This window comes from Nerophis ophidion, linkage group LG02 (genome assembly GCF_033978795.1).
Source record: "Nerophis ophidion isolate RoL-2023_Sa linkage group LG02, RoL_Noph_v1.0, whole genome shotgun sequence".
Classification (NCBI taxonomy): domain Eukaryota; kingdom Metazoa; phylum Chordata; class Actinopteri; order Syngnathiformes; family Syngnathidae; genus Nerophis; species Nerophis ophidion.
In genome coordinates this window covers 12858835-12875622 of record NC_084612.1, presented here as the reverse complement: position 1 = coordinate 12875622, position 16788 = coordinate 12858835, and the positions used below count along the sequence as shown (strand labels likewise).

Genomic DNA, 16788 nt, shown 5'->3' with positions numbered 1-16788 from the left:
ACTCGGTCCACTCGAGGCGGGTTCTTTTGATCAGAGGGAGAAGGCACTTGTCAGACACTTTTTTTCGGTATTGATTAAGTTTGATTTACTAGCACACACTTACACAAATGATTTACGATTACAGAGGCCCAGGGTTTTTATCTTTATATGTCACCAATATTTTCCGGATTGTGTAGAAGGACAATAACCCTTATTGTCAAAACCCTCGGTTCTCATAAAAAACAACAGGGGCTACGCAGGACGAGGGCACACAAGCGTTTAAATTTGTTTACTTTCTCTATCTTTTCTAATGTACAGAGTAACAGGTGCAATAAGCATGTGTTCACCACAACCTTGGGTGGTTCTCGTAGTTAATGCTGTAGGCACTAGTGAATGTTTATTCACCTGTTAAATACAGCTGAATAAACACGACGTCTATTCCGGTTCACAGAGGAAAAACCGGAAACACTTTACACTTCCCGCCCATCAACACTGGGCATGCGTTAACCCAGTATATGGAGACACATGTCAACAATCTCCCTATCTTTTATAAATAAATAAAATAATATACAAATAGCACATGTTTCTTGAGAACAAATACACATCTTTTTAAACAACAGAAACAATACAATCAACTTAGGTAAGAACCCATTTTCCTTCACTCAATGCTTTCAAAAGCATCAAGGGTGATACCCCCTTTTTCGTAATAAAGTCAACTAGTTGAGCGTTTGTTGCTGACCAAAGCACTTTTTGTATTTTTCTGTTGTGAATTAGTTCTTTGATGCCACTTATATCCAACCGAAGCCTTTACTCTGTGACCTGTTTTGTTGATCGAAGAGCATCATAGAGGGAATAATTATCAGTCACACAAACTATTTCTGCTGCCCACTGCTCCCCTCACCTCCCAGGGGGTGATCAAGGGTGATGGGTCAAATGCAGAGAATAATTTCGCCACATCTAGTACGTGTGTCACAATCATTGGTACTTTTTAACTTTTAACGCTGGAGCATTTAGACCAGTGGTGCCAGTAGTGAGCTCAGAATAAAGGGTGGCAAAAAACACAGCATTGTCTATTCCATCCGACATGGCAAGAGTCTCTGCAGCAAGGGTGTTTCGCCCCACATGTCGGATCCTCTTGGACTGCCAGAAAAGGGGGGGAGAATTTACCTCATTTTCCCATTAGGGTGATCAACATGCGCCCTTGTGTACCTCAATTTGGAAGATTTCGTAATGGAGCATCGCTGAATACAGTTAGGTTTGAAGCATTATCATTTCCCTAACGTTGAAATATTAAAGTCACTTTTTCAGCTTTCAGTTAACAAACTAACTTATTAGCATTGTGAATTGATTGCACAGTCACATTCTTTAGACTAGATGCCAGACCACAAGAATCAAACATTACATCAGGTCTTGTCTGTTTTGCAACCCAGAGTATCTGTCCTATTTTTGATGTGAGTTGTTCGAAAGAACAAGCCTGAGCTCCCACCTGCACTGCTTGCGTCAAAGGAGAGAGAGGTTTGCTCATCAAAGTTTGCCTTCATGCCCACTACCACACTAGTTTCTGACCTCCAAAAGAAAAACAAGAATGAAGTTCTTCTGAGCACACTGCACACAGATGGCGACGTTAGCGATCTTGAGGACAAGAAGCCAGTCATCATCCTAGACTACAACTGCAACAAGGGAGGTGTGGACAACCTAGATAAGGTGATTGGAACATACGCCTGCAGAAGGATGACTGCCCTGGTCATCTTCCACAACATCATTGATGTTTCCTCCTTCAATGCCTGTGTGATTTGTAGAGAGATCAATCCGACCTGGATGTCCTGTGAGCAGAACAAGAGGAGGGTGTTCCTGGTGCAGCCGGGAAAGGCACTTGTAATTCCACTCATTGAAAGAAGGAAGCATGTCCCCCCAAACAGAAGCCTCAGCAGCAGTTGCGAAAGCTATTCTGATCAACCTGAGGATCCAGCTACCACAGCCACTTCCCCAGCTAGAAGTAAGAAGAAGAGATGTCAGTCCTGCCCTCAAAAGGACTGTAAAACACAAAATGTGTGTTGCAGGTGTAAGAAATGTATCTGCAAAGGCTGCACACTTGCATACTGGCCTACTTGTGCCATTAGTTGAATGGGTCATGTTATTTTTCATATTTTTATATTGTACATTGTCTTCAATTGTTTACTGGAGAAAGAAAAGAAAGAAACTGAGTCATTGGGATGAATAAAAAGGCATTCAAAACGCACATTTTTTTTTCTTTTCTTAAGGTATAGAAATAAAGTAAAGAGGGAAAACTCAGTTATTCACACATGACAAGTTGTTTCTTCAAGCAAGATGTAATTTGGTGTTTAAATTTAATTAAGCTGCTTATATTAGGGGTTTAGTGAAGACGGGTCATTTTGACCGGGAGGACACAAGGTGTATACAAGAAATGAGGACAACACAAGGGTTAAGGGTAAAATGTTGATTCTGCTTTAGTTTTGGTTTTGGTTCTTCTTTCAGGTAAATCCCCTGGCTGCAACCCGGACATTTGGAGACTTTAAGGTTTCGCTTTTAATGCAAAGTTTTTCAAATTGTATGATTGGCTGAAGATCTACAGTATCGGCCCACAAAGGGATTTTCGCGATATTGACACAATATAAATGATGAACTCAGGTAAACTTGTCTTTTGCCTCTCAAACTTGTATGCTTATGTGCATTGTTAGATATTCTATTTGAGGAATTTAAATCAGTTTCAGATTTGCAGCAACAGTCGAGCCACCAAGAACGGGCGTTGTTGGACAATGGCTGTTGTTTGGTCTGGTGTATAACAACTGAACAGGACTGACACACGGTGGTGAGTAACAAGGTGAATCCTTCTCGTCACTGTATTGAACAAGCCGTTACTTACTCACCTGTATAAGACCGGTCAATCAAGTCTAGGGGCTCGGACGGACCTCATGACTGGAGGAATACTGGGGCTCTAAGAGAAGAAAACACAAAAGCTACATACTTGTATGAATTCATACAATGTTCGAAATACATCTAAATTGCAACCTATTTTCAATATATTTTAATAAGAAACAAAACAAAAGCCTGCAGTCTTTGTCACTGCTCTGTATTAAATACAAAATGAAAACAGCCTTATACTGTATTAAATGTAAAATAATTAACTTGTATAAATGCTCTGTACTGAATATAAGATATCTATTTGCCAGAAAGACCTTAAAGCAGCGATTACTGCTCTGTATTAAATATAAAATACATATTAGATGCAAAGAACAAAAATCAGTGCCTCATGAACCACTTTTCTGTATTGAATACAAAATATATATTTGACATAAAGGAATGCCACCTATAATAAAAATAAATGACATACTAAACGAAAAAACAAAGAGAAAAAAAAGCCATGCCACCTTTATCAAAGCTCTGTATTGAATATAAGAATACAAATTAGATGAAAAGGACATACATCAGTGCCACCTGTATCACTGCTCTGTAATAAATCCACACATTACTCAGAAAAACTAAATGGAATTAAATTATGGAATGGATTAAGCAAAGCAATCAAACAATGTACTAATATGATGTACTTCAAAAAACTCTTCAAACTTAAAGTGTTTACAAAGTACAAAGAAGAAGAACCATGCTAAACATTCTGAATTTATTCATCCATCCATTCTTTCATTCTCAGAATAATCTTACTTATCTCATCGTATGGAATACAACTCACTTCACCAATTATGTATGTATTTACTTTTATTGGGCTTACTTATAGAGTATATTGTGAATACATTGAGAACAGGAAGTGAACAACATTTTTTAGCAACTGTTATCTAAAAGAAAAGGGGTAGGATTAAATAAGCTCTGCTTTTTCCTACTCCTTTTCGGATATGTTGAAAAGAGAAACAGGAGATTGTGATGTATCATGTTGTATGCTTGCATGTTCGAAAACAACTCAAACTCAACTCAACTCAAAACAAAGTGGTGCCACCTGTATCATGGTGCTGTGTTAAATACGAAATATACAATTACATTTTAGAAAATACAACAAAGGCATTCTATGTGCCTGTGTTTTGTGTTTACTTCCGTTTCTGTGCTCTTATTTTGTTTTTACTTCCTGTTTAGTGCGTGTCGCCGTGATTTTGAGTGCCATTCTCATCAACTGCCGGTATTAGCAATTAAGTGTTTCATCTGCTGCTAAATATCTCCTGAAGGCTTTAAAGTACACGTATGGTTGCTTTTATATTGAAGCTATTATCATATTTATCTGATTCCCGACACCAAAAGACTGAGAACGTTTGCGAGTGATTCGATATGAACAAAATAGTATCAATCTCACCGGATATTCCACAGCCAATTTTGAAAAATGATTAGCAGGGGATGAAGCTACAGCAGGATAACACCAACCGAACAGAAAGTAGGAACAAAATAAAAGTGCAAAACAGGAAGTAAACCCACAACACAGGTAAAACACACTAGTTCAGGGGTCGGCAACCCGCGGCTCTGGAGCCGCATGCAGCTCTTTAGCGCCGCCCTAGTGGCTCTCTAGAGCTTTTTCAAAAATATATGAAAAATAGAAATGATGAGGGGGAAAAAACATTTTTTTTGTTTTACTTTGGTTTCTGTAGGAGGACAAACATGACTCAAACCTCCCCAATTGCTATAAAGCACACTGTTTATATAGAACATGCTTCACATATTCGAGTATTTGGCGAGCGCCCTTTTGTCCTACTGATCTTGCCGGTCCTTGAACTCACCCTAGTTTGTTTACATGCATAACTTTCTCCGACTTTATAAGACGTGATTTATGCCACTTCTTTTTCTGTCTCATTTCGTCCACCAAACTTATAACGTTGTGCATGAATGCACAAAGGTGAGGTTTGTTGATGTTATTGACTTGTGTGGAGTGTGCTAATCAGATATATTTGGTCAATGCATGACTGTAAGCTAATCGATGCTAACATGCCATTTAGGCTAGCTGTACGTACATATTGCATTACTATGCCTCATTTGTAGCTCTACTTGAGCTCATTTAGTTTCCTTTAAGTCCTCATAATTCAATTTATATCTCATAACACTTTCTGTACGTAATATGGCTTTTAATTTTTTGCGGCTCCAGACAGATTTGTTTTTGTATTTTTGGTCCAATATGGCTCTTTCAACATTTTGGGTTGCCGACCCCTGAACTAGACAATACATGAATTGATTAACGTGGACCCCGACTTAAACAAGTTGAAAACCTTATTCGGGTGTTACCATTTAGTGGTCAATTGTACGGAATATGTACTGTACTGTGCAATCTACCGTATTTCCTTGATATGCCGCAGGGCATATAGTATGCGACTGCCTTGAATTACTGCCGGGTCTAACTCGCTTCTCAAAATAATTGGCGCATGCTTAGTATTACCTCCTGGTCAAACTAGTGACGTCACGAGTGACACTTCCCCTGTCATCATTTTCAAAATGGAGGAGGCTGATTTCAATACCGGTAATTTGAAATCGCATAAAGGGAAGAAGATTAAGAGCTATTCAGTAGGATTTAAGGTCCAAGTTTGAATCACACCCAAATTTTTACTGCATACCTTTGGTAAGTGCCGGAGTGAGAAGAGGTTTTAAAATAATTAGCGCATGCTTACTTTTACCGCATGCCTTTGGTAAGCGCAGGAGTGAGAAGAGGTTTTAAATTAATTAGCGCCCCGGAGGCAATTCAAGGAAATACGGTACAAATAAAAGTTTCAATCAATCAATCAAAATGAGATATGAGGTTGCATGAATGAAGAATCCTTTCGAGAAGAAACGCTATGAAGGGGTTTTTACTTCCGTTTCAACTGAAAGTAGTATCAAAATAAGAGCGCAAAACAGGAAGTAAAACCAAAACACAGGTAAAACACACAAAAACTAGACAATACATGACCTAAGATATGAGGTCATGGATGAAGAATCCTTGCGAGAAGAAACGCTATGAAGGGGTTTTACACCTACTCAGTGGCCTAGTGGATGGAGTGTCCGCCCTGAGATCGGTAGGTCGTGAGTTCAAATCCCGGCCGAGTCATACCAAAGACCATAACAATGGGAGCCATTACCTCCCTGCTTGGCACTCAGCAGCAAGGGTTGGAATTGGGGGTTAAATCACCATAAATGATTTCTGGGTGCAGCCACCGCTGCTGTTATCTGCTCCCCTCACCTCCCAGGGGGTGATCAAGGGTGATGGGTCAAATGCAGAAAATAATTTAGCCACACCTAGTGTATGTGACAATCATTGGTACTTTAACTTTACTTCCGTTTCAAGGCATTAAAACAGGAATTACATTTTCAATATGTAACACCAAACAAAAGATAGTGCCACCACACTAAAAATACCACACCTTTTCAGTGTCTGTTAAACACTATTAGTTGAATAAACACCTGGTGGCATTCTTATTTAAGAAAAGTCTACCAGGACAATTTCCCCCACTCTCTGTAGCAAACATAGATATAAAAAAAAGGACACCAGCGCCACCAGGTGGGACAATGCCTCCCCCATCGCACATCCCATTACTCATCAGCAGACGATGACAAACAACATGCGCACAAGCCTCTCCTCCATTTTTTTTTTTTTTGCTTTTTTTTTATTCGTCCCTCTAGCAGCGGTGCAGTCAGCTGCAGGTCACGTGACTTGGCTGTCTGCTCCCACTGAGCATGCTCCAAATCTCTCTCCTGTGTTGTCGGGCAAAAAAAAAAAAAAAAAAAAACACCAGACAAGGCAGAAGAAGCTGAGAGCTGCGAGTCACAAATACACGAGCTCTTTGGCATTAGTTAGAAGAAGAAAAAAACAATAATCGTGGGATTGAAGGTTTTGTTTTTTTTTCTAAATGAGCATTTTGTCATCTGCGGTTTTCGCGGCAGGAGTGGGCGCGGGAGGAAGAGGCTGAGGCCAGGGCAGCATCCTGACTCTCTGTGAAGGTAAATATGGATGGATGGATGGATGGATGGATGGATGTAGGAGGGGGGGTAGATTCCGCCTGGCTGCATTTGTGCTAAATATTGAGGCGAAATGAGGACGATGCTTGCTGGTATGCACTATTGGTATGTGACACCATAAAGGGAATGGGGAGGGGGAGGGTGGTGGTGGTGGTGCATGTCAGGATGCTGTTTGCATCCAGGAGCGTCAAAATATATATATTTTATCATCAGAGGATGTCAGTATTATGCACATCTGATGCTGCGTGGAGACACATTAGCATTCTCTACCATTTTGCTGTGCAGCAATAACTCGCTTCATGTTTCGTGAATAGGAAAACACATTCATTGTTTGCCATACACGATATACAGTGCAGTCTTTAAGAATTAAAACACAATTCGAGTGATGGGGCATTCAAAAAATAATAAGTCACCGTAGGAAACCATGGAAATAGAAAACACTTCCCTGTAGTCAATCTGCAATCATGCAACCTTGTTTTGCTTTATAGGCATTTAAAACACACACTCACACACACACACACACACACACACACACACACACACACACACACACACACACACACACACACACACACAGATATATATATTTATCTATATATATCTATCCATATATATATATATGTATATATATATATATATATATATATATATATATATATATATATATATATATATATATATAAAATATATATATATATATATATATATATATATATATATATATATATACATATACATATACATCTTCTAGCGGCCGCCTGAGGCCAACTCAGCTGCATTTAGGCAGAAGGTGGGGTACACCCTAAACCAGTGGTTCTCAACCTTTTTTCAGTGATGTACCCCCTGTGGACATTTTTTTAAATTAAAATACCCCCTAATCAGAGGAAAGCATTTTTGGTTGAAAAAAAGAGATAAAGAAGTAAAATACAGCACTATATCATCAGTTTTTGATTTATTAAATTGTAAAGCAGTGCAAAATATTGCTCATTGGTAGTGGTCTTTCTTGAACTATTTGGAAAGAAAGATATACAAATAACTAAAACTTGTTGAAAAATAAACAAATGATTCAATTATAAATAAAGATGTCTACACAGAAGTAATCATCAACTTAAAGTGCCCTCTTTGGGGATTGTAATAGAGATCCATCTGGATTCATGAGCTTAATTCTAAACATTTTTTCACAAAAAAATAAATCTTTAACATCAATATTTATGGAACATGTCCACAAAAAATCTAGCTGTCAACACTGAATATTGCATAGTTGCATTTCTTTTCACAGTTTATGAACATGCATTCATATTTTGTTGAAATATTATTCAATAAATATATTTATAAAGGATTTTTGAATTGTTGCTATTTTTAGAATAAAAAAAATAAATATCAGGTACCCCTTTGCGGGCTTCACGGTGGCAGAGGGGTTAGTGCGTCTGCCTCACAATACGAAGGTCCTGCAGTCCTGGGTTCAAATCCAGGCTCGGGATCTTTCTGTGTGGAGTTTGCATGTTCTCCCCGTGAATGCGTGGGTTCCCTCCGGGTACTCCGGCTTCCTCCCACTTCCAAAGACATACACCTGGGGATAGGTTGATTGACACACTAACTTGGCACTAGTGTGTGAAAGTGAGTGTGAATGTTGTCTGTCTATCTGTGTTGGCCCTGCGATGAGGTGGCGACTTGTCCAGGGTGTACACCGCCTTCCGCCCGATTGTAGCTGAGATAGGCGCCTGCGCCCCCGCGACCCCAAAAGGGAATAAGCGGTAGAAAATGGATGGATGGAGGTACCCCTTGGCATACCTTCAAGTACCCCCAGAGGTATGCTTACCTTACCCCATTTGAGAACCACTGCCGTCGACAAGTCGGACCTACTGTATATATATATATATATATATATATATATATATATATATATATATATATATATATATATATATATGTATGTATATATATTATTCATATATTTTTTTAATGCCTCTACAGTCAAACAGGAAAAACACAGAGGCTATTTAATCCCTACAAGCCTGTTTCACAGGTTTCTCTGCTCTTAAGTGGATTTTATAGAATGCAATACAGAATAAAATCCCTTGAAGATTAGAGAAACCTGCAAAACAGGCTTGTTGGGATGAAACAGCCTCTGTGTTTTTTCCTGACATAACGTATACCCATCCACCCATTTCCTACCACTTGTCCCTTATGGGGTTGTGGGGGGTGCTGCAGCCTAAGGAACAAGGGGTAGAAAATGAATGGATGGATGGATGGATATACGTTAGGTCAGGAAAACATACAGAGGCTATTTTATCCCTACAAGCCTGTTTTGCAGGTTTCTCTGCTCTTCAGTGGATAGGACACAATGTAAAATTTGGACATTTGTTAAAATTAAATAACCAGTGTAATAATTGCAATGACAGAAATTATACAATACTCCCTAAACAAGGTTGCATTTGCAGTTAGTCTATTGATGTTTTTTATAACCCAATGGTTCCCAAAGGTTTTAAACCAAGTGTCACCTTAATAACCGATATTAAGTTATAGTAGCATAATAGGCTTAGGTATTTGTTAAAAACCTAGCAGAGTTTTTTTTTTTTTTTTTAATTCTTTTGAACATGTTTGGCTACTGTCACATTACACACAGTTGTAAAGTAACACTGTGTTTTAATATAGGAAAATAAAACACTGTGTTTAAATAATGAATCAAATCTTTAATGGAGCCCGTGTGCCACACGATGGGCACAGGTGCAGAATCACTGCTTTAGTGCTTTTAATGAAAAATGACCACTTTGAGTGGGATGCTATGCAAATACATTACAGTAAAAGTAAATGTTACCGGTCACATAGATAAAATGAAGGTTATTTTATTCTGTTTTTTGTTCAAGTTAAACCGATTTCTGGTGTCTACCTGTTGAAGCTCATCAAGAGAATGCCAAAAGTGTGCAAAAAAACTAATCAGAGCAAAGGGCGGCTATTTTGAAGAAACTAGAATATAAAGCATGTTTTCAGTTATTTCACCTCTTTTTGTTAAGTACATAACTCCACATGTGTTCATTTGTAGTTTTGATGCCTTCAGTTACAATCTACAATGTAAATAGTCATTAAATTAAGAAATCACATTGATTGAGAAGGTGTGTACAAACTTTTGGCCTGTACTGTATACATATCTGACAAGTTCTTGTAAACAGAGGAGACTTGCTGAAAGCAATCACAAGGGAGAAATGTTTATTATTACTATTTTACTCTCTACTTATCGCTATTTTTTATTTTATTCAATACTAGATACTTATTTGCCGAGAATTCCCGTTTTTAGCTTTCTCTATGAGATTTTTCCTCCCAATTTGTGTGTTTTCGGTAAGCCTCCGTTCGTAACACTCACAGCGTGCATGGACTCATTAAAGGAGCAAGTTTTTATTCATGTCCAGTGATTCAATTAAATAACATGACAGAATTGGATTGATATGAAGATGACAATTTAAACACTTTGTTTAAATTGGCAAATTTGAGGCTAATATAAAACGTAACGAAGAGCAAGCAGCAGGAGGAAATTGTCAGCCGGCTTGAAAAATATCTCACCTATAAACTACATGAAGGATGCTAGAATTACTTTTATCAACATTGTTGCCATATTTATAAAGCATATATTTCATGTCAATCATGCCAGTTAAAAATAATTGATGTAATGCGTGTTACACACTGAGAACAGGAAGGGAACATATGTGTTAGTCATTGCTGTGAAGTAAAAAATTGGTAGACTTAAAAAAGCTTCGCTTCGTCCCATTCATTTTCAGACATGTTTTAAGGAGAAATTAAAAATACTTAAAATATGGGATGTATCACATTGAAACTGTATACATCTTTGTTACGACTTGGAAATGAGAGGACCCAGATGCAGAGAGGGAAGTTTCCAAAAATAACAGCTTTTATTTTTGAAATAACTTTTTAACCTCCGGTAAAAAAGTATTTCACAAAAATATATACAACGTACGGAAAATAAATCCGAGGATAACCACTTAACTCAAAAAATCACTCCAAAAAATAAGGAGGAATACTACTTTAAGAAAATAACTTAACAAAAATAGAATATCAAGAAGAATTAACAAAACGCGCTCCAACAGGAGGAAAAATAAACTCTAATAATATATACAAATGCAATATCAATGAATAAATAAACGATCACTCAATCAATGAGGAAATAAAATGAAATTTGGAACAACAAAAAACTCACCAATTAGGTCGACGAAGGAAAACTAAGGACGCTCGAAGGAGGAAAAAAGTAAATTCAAAATTTCAGCAAAAAATAACTGCTATGATCAAAAATTAAGGAGAACAAGAAAAAACAGGAGCAAGGCCAGGAGGGAATCAAGGACATGAACGTGGACATGAACATGGACGCTAGAAGGCACGAAAAACGAAACGATCTGGCAAAGGACAAATAGAGAAGTGAGCTTAAATAGTGAAGTGAAGTGAAGTGAATTATATTTATATAGCGCTTTTTCTCTAGTGACTCAAAGCACTTTACATAGTGAAACCCAATATCTAAGTTACATTCAAACCAGTGTGGGTGGCACTGGGAGCAGGTGAGTAAAGTGTCTTGCCCAAGGACACAACGGCAGTGACTAGGATGGTGGAAGCGGGAATCGAACCTGCAACCCTCAAGTTGCTGGCACGGCCACTCTACCAACCGAGCTAAACCGCCCGGTTTAGGATGTGGGAGTGATGGGGAACAGGCGGAAACAATCAGGAATCAAGGATGACGTCAGACTGGTGACACAAGAGGAAGGACCCGTGATCTGAAACAAGAGGGTAGCTTTTCAAAATAAAATACATAGATCACAAGACAGAAAAAACAACAAGACTTCCCACACCGCGGTGTGACAATCTTAAAAATAAATTTCAACCTACCAAGTAACCGATATTTCAGGGTTCCTCAGGAGCAAACCTTACAATGTATTAAATCCCTCTATAGAATACAATAGAATAGAAAGTACTCTATAGATCCTTGGGGGAAATTCAGCAACTGTTGTAACATTGATTAGCTTGCAAGTAGGACTGGGAGATATGGCTTTTTTTAAATATTTCTAAAATTTTAGGCCATATCATGATACACGATATATATCTCAATATTTTGCCTTAGCCTTGAATTAACACTTGATGCATATAATCACATGGCACCACGGTGGCAGAGGGGTTAGTGTGTCTGCCTCACAATACAAAGGTCCTGAGTAGTCATGAGTTCAATCCTGGGCTCGAGATCTTTCTCTGTAGAGTTTGCATGTTCTCCCAGTGACTGCGTGGGTTCCATCTGGGTACTACGGCTTCTTCCCACCTCCAAAGACATGCACCTGGGGATAGGTTGATTGGCAACAGTTTTTATGATATAGAGAAATCCCATATCAACGCCTCGTCCAACTCTTTTATTCAAGTTTAGCTAAATTTTATTGCGTCCGAAAAACGGACCTCAATTTGAGGCAAGTGATTTCAAGCAGTTCCTGAAAATCAATGGCATGAAACTTTTGCCAGCCTACTAGGGTTGTACAGTATACCGGTATTGGTATAGTACCATTATACTAATGAATCATATTCGGTACTATACAGTCTTTAAAAAGTACCGGTGCACCTGCACTCCTGTCATCGTCACGTCCTGACATTGCTGGTTTTACGAGTTATAGTATACTTAGCTGAAATAGCCGTCACTATATTATTTGTTTTATCAATGTTGAAAGAATAAACAGAACAGCCACATAAGCCACGTTTTGAATTGTTTATTGTATTTTTTTAATGCACGTTGCAACAAGCTAGCAGCGCAGTTGAAGCTACCATAGCTTTTTGCTTATGAACACCAACCGTGTTCCTTGTTTTCTGCCTCATGTGTAATGTAACATGATATATGATTGTGAGAAGTCTGCACGTTACATTTACCCTTTGACATCGGTTTGTGTCTGGAAAGACATGTGAGACCAAAGTGTAACAGCGTAACTATCGGATGTTTTGCCTCCAAGTGATTTTTTTTGCCGGTCTAAGCGCTCCAAAGTGCTTCAAATCTGATCGTTTGGCATCAAATTCAGGCTACAATAGGAGTTAGTTCTGAATCTGACTGGAACCTGATCTTTCAAATGTGACTTCAGTCTTAACACAATGTGATCTGAATGCGACTCGTATGTGACTTTTTCTTCAGCTTTGGGCGAGCTATGTCACTGGGTACTCACAAGCAGACAATATGGCTTAAAAACTAAAGATAAAGGTGAAATTATAACACTGAAACGCCCTCAGGAAGAGGTGTTTTAACACATAGCTAGCTAGCTAGCGGCTAAAGTCCATCCACAACCGGCAGTGTTGTAGCTACTTCTAAATCACTAATCCTCGCATCCATGGCGACAAATAAAGTGAGTTTCTTACAATTATCATCTCTGCAGGATGAGGAATAGCTAAACATGCTTCACTACACACCGTAGCTCACCGGCGTCCAAATGTAAACAAACGCCATAGGTGGATCTACACCTAACATCCACTGTAATGATACCAAGTACAGTAGCGTATCTAGTCGATACTACTACAATTACGTTGATTTTTTTTGCCATTACAACATCTTTTTTCGTTTTTTTTAAATATATATTATGTTTATAACCTCAGGACATATGTCCCTGGACACATGAGGACTTTGAATATGACCAATGTATGATCCTATAACGACTTGGTATCGGATTGATACCCAAATTAGTGGTATCATCAAAAATACTGTAAAGAATCCAAACAGAAGAATAAAGTATTATTACATTTTAACAGAAGTTTAGATAGAACATGCTAAAGAGAAAGTGAGCAGATATTAACAGTAAATGAAAAAGTAGATTGATAGTCAATTTTCTACCACTTGTCCTTAATAATGTTGACAAAATAGTAGAATGATAAATGACACAATATGTTCCTGCATACGTCAACAGTCTAATTAAGGAGCCTTTGTTTGCTTACTTACTACTAAAAGACAAGTTGTATGTTCACTATTTTATTTAAGGACAAACTTGAAATAAATGATAAATGGGTTGTACTTGTATAGCGCTTTTCTACCTTCAAGGTACTCAAAGCACTTTGACACTACTTCCACATTTACCCATTCACACACACATTCACACACTGATGGAGGGAGCTGCCATGCAAGGCGCTAACCAGCACCCATTAGGAGCAAGGGTGAAGTGTCTTGCTCAGGACACAATGGACGTGAGGAGGTTGGTACTAGGTGGGAATTGAACCAGGTACCCTCGGGTTGCGCACGGCCAGTCTTCCACTGCGCCACGCCGTCCCTAATAAGAAACATATGTTTAAAGAACCATAAGATTGTTTGTTCAAATAAAGCCATTAATGCATTTTTTTTGTGGTCCCCTTTATTTAGAAAAGTATCGAAAAGTATCAAAAATATTGGTATCGGGACAACACCACAGCCTACCATCCAGCATTAAATGGCACGGCTGAAAGATCGGTGAAGACAGTAAAGGCAGCATGAAAGAAACACGTTTTGGTGGACAAAGCCCAGCACAGGACATTATATTAGATAGTACTTTATTTATTCCGTCAGGAAAATTAAAATTTTCAGCACAATCCCATTCAAGATCAGACAAACATTACAGGGAAACAGAACGGGATCGCTGACGGGTCTGCCGGATTCCAGCGCCCCTTACAAAAAAAGATGAGATACAGGTAAACAAGGGGGGGGGGGGGTCAATTCCCCCATTAATTTGAGCGAGGATGAAAGATTCGTGTTTGAGGATATTGATTGCGACGGACTAGGAAGAAAGAAAAAAAAGTCAAAAAAAAAAAACGCGATTGCATTGGGATGGATTCAGATGTTTTTAAACACATTTACTAGGATAATTCTGGGAAATCCCTCATCTTTCTATTGTGTTGCTAGTATTTTAGTGAGTTTAACAGTACCTGATAATCCGAGGGGTGTGTCCACGGATGTCTTGACGCCAGTGTCTCAGGGGAGTCGACGGCAGCTATGGATGACACAAGCTCAGCTGATCTCCGGTAAGAAGCGACTTTTTACCACAATTTTCTCACCGAAACCCGCTGGTTGACATTCCGTCGTGATTCATGTTCGCTTGACCGCGCTCTGATCCATGGTAAAGTTTCACCTCCAGGAATTTTAAACAAGGAATCACTGTGTGTTTGTGTGGCTAAAGGCTAAAGCTTCCCAACTCCATCTTTCTACTGTGACTTCTCCAATATTAATTGAACAAATTGCAAGAGATTCAGCAACACAGATCTCCAAAATACTGTGTAAATATAGGGTTAAAGCAGATGACTTTTAGCTGGGTGTGTGTGTGCAGCGCTCATATTTCCTAAAAACCCGTGACGTCTTGCGTACACGTCATCATTATACAATGTTTTCAAGACGAAACTCCCGGGAAATTTAAAATTGCAATTTATTAAACTAAAAACGCCGTATTGGCATGTGTTGCAATGTTAATATTTCATCATTGATATATAAACTATCAGACTGCGTGGTGGGTAGTAGTGGGTTTCAGTAGGCCTTTAAAGCAACCATTAGACTGAAACACCACATCAGCGTGCCAGTGACGATTTGGCACTGATGAGTGACATCTTTGGCCACCCATCTACCAAACCCTGCAGCCAGATTAACCCAAATGAACAGGAAGTCTACGCCGAAGCTGACTCACACTCCCGAGGCACTGACCCTCGACCCCACCTCGGAGCTGGTAAAACCACCTGCACCAATGCACTTCATCACAGAGTGCGGATCAACCCCGAGATCGTCTAACTACGCCTGTCAAGCCCTGCAGTCCTGCCTTTACGCCATTATCCATAACGTGTGCGCATGAAACATGTTTCATTGCGAGAGTGGCATAGGTCCCAAATCCAAAAAACCCTAGAATAATCCCTTTGATTTGGTTTGCAATGGTGGAAAAGTCGGACCTCTTCATTGTTAATATAGAGGACTTTGGGGGTAAATTATGAGGAGATATTGCATTTTTCATGTCTCACCGTTCATTAAGCTATTGCTGTCATTTTACATACAGAAAAAAAAAGAAAATGTTCTAAATATGATACCTAAATAGTAAAATATTAAATGTATTCGGGCAGCATGGTGGAAGAGGGGTTAGTGCGTCTGCCTCACAATATGAAGGTCCTGGGTTCGATCCTGCCCTCTGGATCTTTCTGTGTGGAGGTTGGATGTTCTCTCAAAGACATGCACCTGGAAATAGGTTGATTGGCAACACTAAATTGGTGCTAGTGTGTGAATGTTGTCTGTCTTTCTGTGTTGGCCCTGTGATGAGGTAGCTACTTGTCCAGGGTGTAGACGGTCTTCCGCCCGAATGCAGCTGAAATAGGCTCCAGCACTCCCGCGACCCCAAACGGAACAAGCGGTAGAAAATGGATGGATGGATTAAATGTATTCACGACGGTGGTTGGTGACCACTGATGTACTTAACTAAAAAAGGTGAACTAACTGAAAACATGTTTTATATTCTAGTTTCTTCAAAATAGCCACCCTTTGCTCTGATTACTGTTTTGCACACTCTTGGCATTCTCTCGATGAGCTTAAAGGGGGTAGTCACCTGAAAGGGTTTTCACTTCACAGGTGTCATAGTTTTGAGGCTTTCAGTGACAATCTACAATGTAAATAGTCAAACTTTTGGTCTCTACTGTATTATATATATATATACACACACACACACACATATACATATACATATATATATATATATATATACATATATATATATATATATATATATATATATATATATATATATATATTAGGGCTGGGCGATATGGCCTTTTTTAATATCTCGACATTTTTAGGACATATCGCAATATACGATATATATTACAATATTTGGCCTTGGCCTTGAATGAACACTTGATACATAT

At 38.8% G+C, this 16788-nt stretch overlaps 1 protein-coding gene across 17 annotated transcripts in view; it reads left to right on the top strand.

Moving 5' to 3' along the window:
- Positions 1-2481: 2481 nt before the first annotated feature.
- Positions 2482-16788, top strand: part of LOC133536781 (protein mono-ADP-ribosyltransferase PARP6) — a 96448-nt gene continuing 82141 nt past the window's right edge. For 5 of the 17 annotated variants that reach the window (XM_061877394.1, XM_061877473.1, XM_061877455.1 and 2 more), the window contains exons 1-2: positions 2635-2821; positions 6841-6897. The gene's annotated coding sequence lies outside the window, so the exon portion shown is untranslated. The other 12 variants (XM_061877413.1, XM_061877340.1, XM_061877422.1 and 9 more) reach the window with 9 other exon arrangements.